At 52.0% G+C, this 12,500-nt stretch overlaps 1 protein-coding gene across 15 annotated transcripts in view; it reads right to left on the bottom strand.

Moving 5' to 3' along the window:
• LOC135514899 (CUGBP Elav-like family member 2) overlaps nucleotides 1-12,500 on the bottom strand; it is a 226,090-nt gene that overhangs the window by 180,054 nt on the left and 33,536 nt on the right. The gene's annotated exons all lie outside the window — the stretch shown is intronic.

Genomic DNA, 12,500 nt, shown 5'->3' with positions numbered 1-12,500 from the left:
TCCTAACCCTCGCTCTCCCCTCCTAACCCCCTCTCCCTCCTCCTAACCCTCTCCCCCCCTCCTAACCCACCTCTCCCTCTCCTAACCCACGCTCTCCCCTCCTAACCCACGCTCTCCCCATCCTAACCCACACTCTCCCCTCCTAACCCACACTCTCCCCTCCTAACCCACACTCTCCCCTCCTAACCCACGCTCTTCCCTCCTAACCCTCACCCCTCCTAACCCACACTCTCCCCCCTCTCCTAACCCACAACCCTCTCCCCTCCTAACCCTCTCCCCTCCTAACCCACGCTCTCCCCTCCTAACCCACGCTCTTCCCTCCTAACCATCTCTCCCCTCCTAACCCTCTCTCTCTTCTTAACCCTCTCTCTCCTCCTAACCCTCTCTCCCCTCCTAACCCTCTCTCTCCTCCTAACCCTCTCTCCCCTTCTAACCCTTTCTCTCCTCCTAACCTCTCTCTCCTCCTAACCCTCTCTCCTAACCCTCTGTCCCCCTCCTAACCCTCTCTCCTCCTCCTAACCCTCTCTCCCCTCCTAACCCTCTCTCCCCTCCTAACCCTCTCTCCCTTCCTAACCCTCTCTCCCCTCCTAACCCTCTCTCTCCTCCTAACCCTCTCTCCTAACCCTCTCTCCCCTCCTCCTAACCCTCTCTCTCTTCCTAACCCTCTCTCTCCTCCTAACCCTCTCTCTCCTCCTAACCCTCTCTCCCCTTCTAACCCTCTCTCCCCTTCTAACCCTCTCTCCCCTCCGAACCCTCTCTCCCCTCCTAACCCTCTCTCTCCCCTAACCCTCTCTCCTAATCCTCTCTCCTCCTCCTAACCCTCTCTCCCCTCCTAACCCTCTCTCCCTTCCTAACCCTCTCTCCCTTCCTAACCCTCTCTCCCCTCCTAACCCTCTCTATCCTCTTAACCCTCTCTCTCCTCCTAACCCTCTCTCCTAACCCTCTGTCCTCCTCCTAACCCTCTCTCCTCCTCCTAACCCTCTCTCCTAACCCTCTCTCCCCTCCTAACCCTCTCTCTCCTCCTAACCCTCTCTCTCCTCCTAACCCTCTCTCCCCTCCTAACCCTCTCTCTCCTCCTAACCTTCTCTCTCCCTCCTAACCCTCTCTCCTAACCCTCTCTCTCCTCCTAACCCTCTCTCCCCTCCTAACCCTCTCTCCCCTCCTAACCCTCTCTCTCCTCCTAACCCTCTCTCCTCCTAACCCTCTCTCCTCCTCCTAACCCTCTCTCCTAACCCTCTCTCCCCTCCTAACCCTCTCTCCCCTCCTAACCCTCTCTCTCCTCCTAACCCTCTCTCCCCCTCCTAACCCTCTCTCCCCCTCCCCTCCTCCCTAACCCTCTCTCCCCCTAACCCTCCTAACCCTCTCTCCCCCTCCCCTAACCCTCTCTCCTCCTCCTAACCCTCTCCCCCTCTCTCCCTAACCCTCTCTCCCCTCCTAACCCTCTCTCCCCTCCTACCCTCCTAACCCTCTCTCCCCTCCTAATTCTCTCTCCTCCTAACCCTCTCTCTCCTCCTAACCCTCTCTCCCTAACCCTCTCTCCCCTCTCCTAACCCTCTCTCCCCCTCCTAACCCTCTCTCCCCCTCCTAACCCTCTCTCCCCGTCCTAACCCTCTCCCCCCCTCCTAACCCTCTCTCCCCTCCTAACCCTCTCTCCCCTCCTAACCCTCTCTCTTCTACTAACCCTCTCCTACTAACCCTCTCTCCCCTCCTCTCCCTCCTCCCTCTCCCCTCCTAACCCTCTCTCCCCTCCTAACCCTCTCTCCCCTCCTAACCCTCTCTCCCCTCCTAACCCTCTCTCCCCTCCTAACCCTCTCTCTTCTACTAACCCTCTCTCCCCCCCTACTAACCCTCTCTCCCCCTCCTAACCCTCTCTCCCCCTCCTAACCCTCTCTCCCCTCCTAACCCTCTCTCCCCCTCCTAACCCTCTCTCTTCTACTAACCCTCTCTCTTCTACTAACCCTCTCTCCCCCTCCTAACCCTCTCTCCCCTCCTAACCCTCTCTCCCCTCCTAACCCTCTCTCTTCTACTAACCCTCTCTCCCCCTCCTAACCCTCTCTCCCCTCCTAACCCTCTCTCCCCTCCTAAACCTCTCCCCTCCTAACCCTCTCTCTTCTACTAACCCTCTCTCTTCTACTAACCCTCTCTCCCCCTCCTAACCCTCTCTCTTCTAACCCTAACCCTCCCTCTCCCCCTCCTAACCCTCTCTCTTCTACTAACCCTCTCTCCCCCTCCTCCTAACCCTCTCTCCCCCTCCCTCCCTCCTCCTAACCCTCTCTCCCCTCCCTAACCCTCTCTCCCCTCCTAACCCTCTCTCTTCCTAACCCTCTCTCTTCTACTAACCCTCTCTCCCCCTCCTAACCCTCTCTCCCCCTCCTAACCCTCTCTCCCCCCTCCTAACCCTCTCTCTTCTACTAACCCTCTCTCCCCCTCCTAACCCTCTCTCTTCTACCCTAACCCTCTCTCTTCTACTAACCCTCTCTCCCCCTACTAACCCTCTCTCTTCTACTAACCCTCTCTCCCCCTCCTAACCCTCTCCTAACCCCCTCCCCCCTCCTAACCCTCTCTCCCCTCCCTAACCCTCTCTCCCCTCCTCTCTCCTAACCCTCTCTCCCCCTCCTAACCCTCTCTCCCCCTCCTAACCCTCTCTCCCCCTCCTCACCCTCTCTCTCCCCTCCTAACCCTCTCTCCCCCTCCTAACCCTCTCTCTTCTACTAACCCTCTCTCCCCCTCCTAACCCTCTCTCCCCCTCCTAACCCTCTCTCCCCTCCTAACCCTCTCTCTCCCCCCTCCTAAACCTCTCTCCCTCCTAACCCTCTCTCCCCTCCTAACCCTCTCTCTTCCCTCCTAACCCTCTCTCCCCTCCCCCTCCTACCCTCTCTCCCCCTCCTAACCCTCTCTCCCCTCCCCTAACCCTCTCTCTCCTAACCCTCTCTACCCTAACCCTCTCCTCCCCTAACCCCTAACCCTCTCTCCCCTCCTAACCCTCTCTCCCCTCCTAACCCTCTCTCTTCTACTAACCCTCTCTCCCCTCCTAACCCTCTCTCTTCTACTAACCCTCTCTCTCTCCCCTCTCCCTAACCCTCTCTCCCCCCTAACCCTCTCTCCTCCTAACCCTCTCTCTTCTACTAACCCTCTCTCCCCTACTAACCCTCTCTCCCCCTCCTAACCCTCTCTCTTCCTACTAACCCTCTCTCTTCCTACTAACCCTCTCTCTCCCTCTCTCCTCCTCTCTCCCCTCCTAACCCTCTCTCCCCCTCTCCCTAACCCTCTCTCTTCCTACCCTAACCTCTCCTCTCCCTCTCCCCCTCCTAACCCTCTCTCCCCTCCTAACCCTCTCTCCCCTCCTAACCCTCTCTCCCCTCCTAACCCTCTCTCCCCCCTCCCTAACCCTCTCTCTCCCCTCCTAACCCTCTCTCCCCTCCCTCTCCTCCTAACCCTCTCTCCCCCTCCTAACCCTCTCTCCCCCCCTAACCCTCTCTCTTCTACTAACCCTCTCTCCCCTCCTAACCCTCTCTCCCCCCTAACCCTCTCTCCCCTCCTAAACCTCTCTCCCCTCCTAACCCTCTCTCCCCTCCTAACCCTCTCTCTTCTACTAACCCTCTCTCCCCTCCTAACCCTCTCTCCCCCCTAACCCTCTCTCTTCTCTAACCCTCTCTCCCCCTCCTAACCCTCTCTCCCCCCTCCTCAACCCTCTCTCCCCTCCCCCTCTAACCCTCTCTCTTCTACTAACCCTCTCTCCCCTCCCTAACCCTCTCTCTCTCCTAACCCTCTCTCCCCCTCCCTAACCCTCTCTCCCCCCCTCCTCTCCCTCCTAACCCTCTCTCCCTCCTAACCCTCTCTCCCCTCCTAACCCTCTCTCCCCTCCTAACCCTCCTAACCCTCTCCCCTCCTAACCCTCTCTCTTCTACTAACCCTCTCTCTTCTACTAACCCTCTCTCCCTCCTAACCGTCTCCCCCCTCCCCTAACCCTCTCTCCCCCCTCCTAACCCTCTCCCTCTCCCTCTACTCTCTCCTTCTAACCCTCTCTCCCCTCCTAACCCTCTCTCTTCTACTAACCCTCTCTCCCCCTCCTAACCCTCTCTCTTCTACTAACCCTCTCTCCCCCTGAAATCCCCTAACCCTCTCTCCCCTAACCCTCTCCTAACCCTCTCTCCCCTCCTAACCCTCTCTCCCCTCCTAACCCTCTCTCCCCTCCTAACCCTCTCTCTTCTACTAACCCTCTCTCTTCTACTAACCCTCTCTCTTCTACTAACCCTCTCTCCCCCTCCTAACCCTCTCTCCCCTCCTAACCCTCTCTCCCCTCCTAACCCTCTCTCTTCTACTAACCCTCTCTCCCCTCCTAACCCTCTCTCTTCTACTAACCCTCTCTCCCCTCCTAACCCTCTCTCTTCTACTAACCCTCTCCCCCCATCTCACCGGAACAGCCTATACTGAAATGCGACAGCAATATAGTGGAATTTCAGAACAATACTTAGAATTGTCAGAGCAACACAATAGAATTCTGTAACATAACAGCACTGAGACAGTAGAATGTTCTGACGGGAGGAGGCTTTGAGGAGAACAGAACAGGGAACAGGCACGGAGACAGTAGAATGTTCTGACGGGAGGAGGCTTTGAGGAGAACAGAACAGGGAACAGGCATGGAGACAGTAGAATGTTCTGACGGGAGGAGGCTTTGAGGAGAACAGAACAGGGAACAGGCATGGAGACAGTAGAATGTTCTGACGGGAGGAGGCTTTGAGGAGAACAGAACAGGGAACAGGCATGGAGACAGTAGAATGTTCTGACGGGAGGAGGCTTTGAGGAGAACAGAACAGGGAACAAGCACGGAGACAGTAGAATGTTCTGACGGGAGGAGGCTTTGAGGAGAACAGAACAGGGAACAGGCATGGAGACAGTAGAATGTTCTGACGGGAGGAGGCTTTGAGGAGAACAGAACAGGGAACAGGCATGGAGACAGTAGAATGTTCTGACGGGAGGAGGCTTTGAGGAGAACAGAACAGGGAACAAGCACGGAGACAGTAGAATGTTCTGACGGGAGGAGGCTTTGAGGAGAACAGAACAGGGAACAGGCATGGAGACAGTAGAATGTTCTGACGGGAGGAGGCTTTGAGGAGAACAGAACAGGGAACAGGCATGGAGACAGTAGCGTCTTCAGATCTGAAGACAAATCCCTTTGGTGTTAGTTCTGCCTGGGCGACCGGCACATGAATATTTCATGGTGTTGATGTTTAAATCTTGCTATTTGTGATGTGGCACGCTGTGTGAGTACGCGCGACAATTCATTTGCATGGAGGGTGCTCGTTTGTGACGTGGGTTTGTACATATGTATGTTCATTGTAGGAAGGCATGTCGTGTAGATGTGTGTTTGTGGGATTTGATGTTCCCCTGTTCACCATCAGGCATATGTTGAAGCATCCATATGCATTGTTTCTCTGGGTCCCTCTCTGTTTCACAACACGCAGGCATGCACACACACACACACACACACACACACACACACACACACACACACTGCAGGTGGGGATATGTGTGGGATAAGCCGAGCTGCCATCCGCCAGGGCATGTTTGGAGCCCCCCCCAAAGCCTGATCTTAGTGAGCGATGTGCGGTGAGGTGCATGGTCTCACTAAGGTCAGGCTTTGGGGAGGGCTCCAAACATGCCCTGACAGATCTGGATTACACATAACACAAGCTGTGAAATGGCCACCTATTCCCTATATAGTGCACTGCTTTGGGACTACAAAAGTAGTGTACTATATAGGGAATAGGGTACCATTTCAGATGCAGCTACAGTGTAAAAAAAAAACATACACTCTCTGCTCTATAAAACATAAACACTGAGTTTACAAAACCTTAAGAACACCTGCTCTTTCACTGACAGACTGACCAGGTGAATCCAGGTGAAAGATATGATCCCTTATTGATGTCACTTGTTAAATCCACTTCAATGATTGTAGATGAAGGGGAGGAGACAGGTTAAAGGAGGATATTTAAGCCTTGAGACAATTGAGACATGGATTGTGTGTGTGTGTACCATTCAGAGGGTGAATGAGCAAGACAAAAGATTTAAGGGCCTTTGAACGAGGTATGGTGGTAGGTTCCAGGTGCAGCGGTTTGAGTCTGTCAAGAACTGCAACGCTGCTGGGTTTTTCACCCTCAACAGTTTCCCTTGTGTATGAAGAATTGTCCACCACCCAAAGGACATCCAGTCAACTTGACACAACTGTGGGAAGCATTGGAGTCAACATGGGCCAGCATCCCTGTGGAACGCTTTCTACACCTTGTAGAGTCCATGACCCAACGAATTGAGGCTGTTCTGAGGGCAAAAGGGGGTGCAACTCAATATTAGGAATAATATCTTACATCTGTTCAACTCATTTCTGTCAGGGGCCTGATAAAAACCATACCTGGTTTCTTCATCCAATATCGAAGAGTGGAATTACCAAGCTGGAAGACGATCTACCTCCCCCCAACTTCCTGGCTGAACGTCCCACCACTGGAAAGGACAGATCCAATCACCTACCTGGGACGAATATGTTGTTATGTGTCTCACAACAGTTGCAGAATGTTACAGGGAGGTCGACAACCTCATGTAGTACGGCCTTAGGGAAAGGAAATGATTACAGAGTCTAATGAATACTCTTGATTAATGCCGGTGTCTGAGGAGAATCTTGCGCACGCACACACGTGTGAAAAAGAGCAACAAACAATACACTCTGGTATGTATAACAGTGATAGAGAGGGTATAAGTGATTGTGATCGACTCATTGCTTTGCGGTAGAGTCTTGACTGACAGACATAACATTGTTATATGTTGTAATGAACAACTTGACATAATGCGTAGATAGAAATATACAGTGTAGAAGAGACCACTCAGAATTAAAGAACAGTGTCAGCTCACACTGCATGTCTATTAGTGTGGTCTAAATTCTGTCATGTCATTGATGTAGGGCCAGCTGTGTAGCTGTCAGTGACAGATAGAGGGTCAGTACAGGGCCAGGACGAGAGGAGTGACAGATAGAGGGTCAGTACAGGGCCAGGACGAGAGGAGTGACAGATAGAGGGTCAGTACAGGGCCAGGACGAGAGGAGTGACAGATAGAGGGTCAGTACAGGGCCAGGATGAGAGGAGTGACAGATAGAGGGTCAGTACAGGGCCAGGATGAGAGGAGTGACAGAGAGAGGGTCAGTACAGGGCCAGGATGAGAGGAGTGACAGATAGAGGGTCAGTACAGGGCCAGGATGAGAGGAGTGACAGATAGAGGGTCAGTACAGGGCCAGGACGAGAGGAGTGACAGATAGAGGGTCAGTACAGGGCCAGGACGAGAGGAGTGACAGATAGAGGGTCAGTACAGGGCCAGGATGAGAGGAGTGACAGATAGAGGGTCAGTACAGGGCCAGGATGAGAGGAGTGACAGATAGAGGGTCAGTACAGGGCCAGGATGAGAGGAGTGACAGATAGAGGGTCAGTACAGGGCCAGGATGAGAGGAGTGACAGAGTGGGCCATAGACTTGCTGGAAGGCTCTGGTGGTACAGAGATAGAGACAGGACTGTGTGTGTGTGTGTGTGTTTTGTGTGTGTGCCACAGTGGTTTAATGACTCCCTTTGGGACCATGCCTCTGTGCTTTGACTCTCCCTTGCCTCTCCTATCAAATGAGAGGGAAGAAGAGAGGATGGGATGGGGGGATGAAGAGATGATGGGATGGGGGGATGAAGAGATGATGGGATGGGGGATGAAGAGAGGATGGGATGGGGGATAAAGAGAGGATGGAATGGGGGATGAAGAGAGGATGGGATGGGGGGATGAAGAGAGGATGGGATGGGGGATGAAGAGAGGATGGGATGGGGGATAAAGAGAGGATGGGATGGGGGATGAAGAGAGGATGGGATGGGGGATGAAGAGAGGATGGGATGGGGGGGATGAAGAGAGGATGGGATGGGGGGATAAAGAGGGATGGGATGGGGGGATGAAGAGAGGATGGGATGGGGGATGAAGAGAGGATGGGATGGGGGATGAAGAGAGGAGGATGGGATGGGGGATAAAGAGGGGATGGGATGGGGGGATGAAGAGGGATGGGATGGGGGGGATGAAGAGATGGGATGGGGGGATGAAGAGAGGATGGGATGGGGGGATAAAGAGAGGATGGGATGGGGGATGAAGAGAGGATGGGATGGGGGGATGAAGAGAGGATGGGATGGGGGGATGAAGAGAGGATGGGGGATAAAGAGAGGATGGGATGGGGGATGAAGAGAGGATGGGATGGGGGATGAAGAGAGGATGGGATGAGGGATAAAGAGAGGATGGGATGGGGGATGAAGAGAGGATGGGATGGGGGGATGAAGAGAGGATGGGATGGGGGGATGAAGAGAGGATGGGATGGGGGGGATGAAGAGAGGATGGGATGGGGGGGATGAAGAGAGGATGGGATGGGGGGATGAAGAGAGGATGGGATGGGGGGATAAAGAGAGGATGGGATGGGGGATGAAGAGAGGATGGGATGGGGGATGAAGAGAGGATGGGGGATAAAGAGAGGATGGGATGGGGGATGAAGAGAGGATGGGATGGGGGGATGAAGAGAGGATGGGGAGGGATAAAGAGAGGATGGGATGGGGGATGAAGAGAGGATGGGATGGGGGATGAAGAGAGGATGGGATGGGGGGATGAAGAGAGGATGGGATGGGGGATGAAGATGAGGATGGGATGGGGGATGAAGAGAGGATGGGATGGGGGGATGAAGAGAGGATGGGATGGGGGATAAAGAGAGGATGGGATGGGGGGATAAAGAGAGGATGGGATGGGGGGATAAAGAGAGGATGGGATGGGGGGATAAAGAGAGGATGGGATGGGGGGATAAAGAGAGGATGGGATGGGGGATAAAGAGAGGATGGGATGGGGGATGAAGAGAGGATGGGATGGGGGATGAAGAGATGGATGGGATGGGGGGGATGAAGAGAGGATGGGATGGGGGATGAAGAGAGGATGGGATGGGGGGATAAAGAGAGGATGGGATGGGGGATGAAGAGAGGATGGGATGGGGGGATGAAGAGAGGATGGGATGGGGGGATGAAGAGAGGATGGGATGAGGGATAAAGAGAGGATGGGATGGGGGATAAAGAGAGGATGGGATGGGGGATGAAGAGAGGATGGGATGGGGGGATGAAGAGAGGATGGGATGGGGGGGGATAAAGAGAGGATGGGATGGGGGATAAAGAGAGGATGGGATGGGGGATGAAGAGAGATGGGATGGGGGGGGGGATAAAGAGAGGATGGGATGGGGGGATGAAGAGAGGATGGGATGGGGGGATAAAGAGAGGATGGGATGGGGGATGAAGAGAGGATGGGATGGGGGATGAAGAGAGGATGGGATGGGGGGATGAAGAGAGGATGGGGGGATGGGGGATGAAGAGAGGATGGGATGGGGGGATAAAGAGAGGATGGGATGGGGGATGAAGAGAGGATGGGATGGGGGGATGAAGAGAGGATGGGATGGGGGGATGAAGAGAGGATGGGGGATAAAGAGAGGATGGGATGGGGGATGAAGAGAGGATGGGATGGGGGGATGAAGAGAGGATGGGATGAGGGATAAAGAGAGGATGGGATGGGGGATGAAGAGAGGATGGGATGGGGGGATGAAGAGAGGATGGGATGGGGGGATGAAGAGAGGATGGGATGGGGGGATGAAGAGAGGATGGGATGGGGGATAAAGAGAGGATGGGATGGGGGATAAAGAGAGGATGGGATGGGGGGATAAAGAGAGGATGGGATGGGGGGATAAAGAGAGGATGGGATGGGGGGATGAAGAGAGGATGGGATGGGGGGATGAAGAGAGGATGGGATGGGGGGATGAAGAGAGGATGGGATGGGGGGATGAAGAGGGATGGGATGGGGGGGGATGAAGAGAGGATGGGATGGATGGGGGATAAAGAGAGGATGGGATGGGGGGATGAAGAGAGGATGGGATGGGGGATGAAGAGAGGATGGGATGAGGGATAAAGAGAGGATGGGATGAGGGATAAAGAGAGGATGGGATGAGGGATAAAGAGAGGATGGGATGAGGGATAAAGAGAGGATGGGATGGGGGGATAAAGAGGGGATGGGATGGGGGATGAAGAGGGGATGGGATGGGGGGTAGAAGAGAGGATGGGATGGGGGGTAGAAGAGAGGACGGGGAAAGAGGGGACAGTGGTGTCGACAACTATGGAATCACAACAAGAATTGGTTGGCTGATGGAAAGAGTGATCGGATAGACAAGACACACACTTCTACACACTACACACAAACACCGCCCAGTGGCTCTAAGTGACGGACATTGCCCATTACCCATAACCCCCCTCTCTCATGTCTGAAGTGCAGTGTGGGTGTGTGTGTGTGTGTGTGTGTGTGTGTATGTGCGTGCATGTCCCCCCTCTCTGATTGACAGGCCGCCCCAAATCACACTTGACAGATAGCTGACAGGACGGGAGGAGGGAGGAGGGAGGGGGAGGGAGAACCAATTTGAAGAATAAGAAGCTGTAATATAAACCTGAGAGAGAGGGAATGAGAGAGAGAGGGAATGAGAGAGAGAGGGAATGAGAAAGAGAGAGGGAATGAGAAAGAGAGATAGAGTGAAAGATTCAACGAGTATCTCTCCATCGCAGGAGTAGGGAGAGAATGGGAGAGAGGACGAGGGAGATGGAGAGAAAAAAGAGAGATAGGATAGTGCAAGAGTGTGAGGAGAGGAACGAAGGAAGATAAAATTCAATATATTTTTAATCTAGAGGATGTAATCAGATTATGCGTCTGCCAGGAGCGACGTATCTCATAAGGCATATCCTATTCGGCCGAGGAGGGGGGGAGGGTGTGTGGCGGCGGAGGAGAGAGAGCCGGACGATCTACATGGGTCCTGACAGATTGTAATAAATGCGTCAGGAGCTGCCCCGGCAGAAACACAATGCCGTGTAATCATTTTATCATGACAAACCAGAATTCCAATGCTGTCCCATGTGGGCCTGGCCGGGAGGAAAATTGAATTAGTTTAACTGTGAATTGCTCATGCTTGGGGAACGAAACGGGGGGATGAGAGGAGAAGAGAATGGGATAGAGGGAGAGGATGGTTTGGCAGAGTTCTGTTGTGTGTTTGGCTGTGTTTCCCCTCTCTAGAGTGGGTGATACTCTGGGAGAGGCTCCTATTTCACCAGCTGCTAGCTAACTGCTCTAACTTATCTAACTACACTGACTTCTCTAACTGCTCTAACTACACTAACTGCTCTAACTACACTAACTTCTAACTACACTGGCTGATCTAACTGCTCTAACTACACTAACTGCTCTAACTGTTCTAAATACACTAACCTCTCTAACTACACTAACTTATCTAACTACACTAACGGCTCTCACTACACTAACTACACTAACTACACTAACTTATCTAACTACACTAACTTATCTAACTACACTAACTTCTTTAACTACACTAACTTCTTTAACTGCTCTAACTGCACTAACTGATCTTACTACACTAACTGTTCTATCTTCTCTAACTACACTAACTTCTATAACTACACTAACTACACTAACTTCTTTAACTGCTCTAACTACACTAACTGCTCTAACTACACTAACTGCTCTAACTACACTAACTCCACTAACTGCTCTAACTACACTAACTTCTCTAACTACACTAACTGCTCTAACTTCTCCAACTACACTAACTGCTCTAACTACACTAACTTCTCTAACTACTCTAACTTCTCTAACTACACTAACTGTTCTAACTACACTAACTGCTCTAACTACACTAACTGCTCTAACTGTTCTAAATACACTAACTTCTCTAACTACACTAACTTATCTAACTACACTAATGGCTCTAACTACACTAACTACACTAACTTATCTAACTACACTAACTTATCTAACTACACTAACTTCTCTAACTACACTAACTTCTTTAACTACACTAACTTCTTTAACTGCTCTAACTGCACTAACTGATCTAACTACACTAACTGTTCTATCTTCTCTGACTACACTAACTTCTATAACTACACTAACTACACTAACTTCTTTAACTGCTCTAACTACACTAACTTCTCTAACTACACTAACTACTCTAACTACACTAACTCCACTAACTGCTCTAACTACACTAACTGCTCTAACTACACTAACTTCTCTAACTACACTAACTGCTCTAACTAAACTAACTGATCTAACTACACTTACTCCTCTAACTGCTTTAACTACACTAACTTCTCTAACTACACTAACTGCTGTAACTACACTAAATGCTCTTGCTCTAACTTCTCTAACTACACTAACTGTTCTAACTACACTAACTGTTCTAACTACACTAACTGCTCTTTCTCAAACTACACTAACTGCTACAACTGTTCTAAATACACTAACTGCTCTAACTACACTAACTGCTCTAACTAAACTAACTTCTCTAACTACACTAACTGCTCTAACTAAACTAACTTCTCTAACTACACTAACGGCTCTAACTACACTAACTG

This window comes from Oncorhynchus masou, chromosome 26 (genome assembly GCF_036934945.1).
Source record: "Oncorhynchus masou masou isolate Uvic2021 chromosome 26, UVic_Omas_1.1, whole genome shotgun sequence".
Classification (NCBI taxonomy): domain Eukaryota; kingdom Metazoa; phylum Chordata; class Actinopteri; order Salmoniformes; family Salmonidae; genus Oncorhynchus; species Oncorhynchus masou.
Note: the sequence above shows the minus strand (reverse complement) of the source record. Positions and strands in the feature narration are given on the sequence as shown.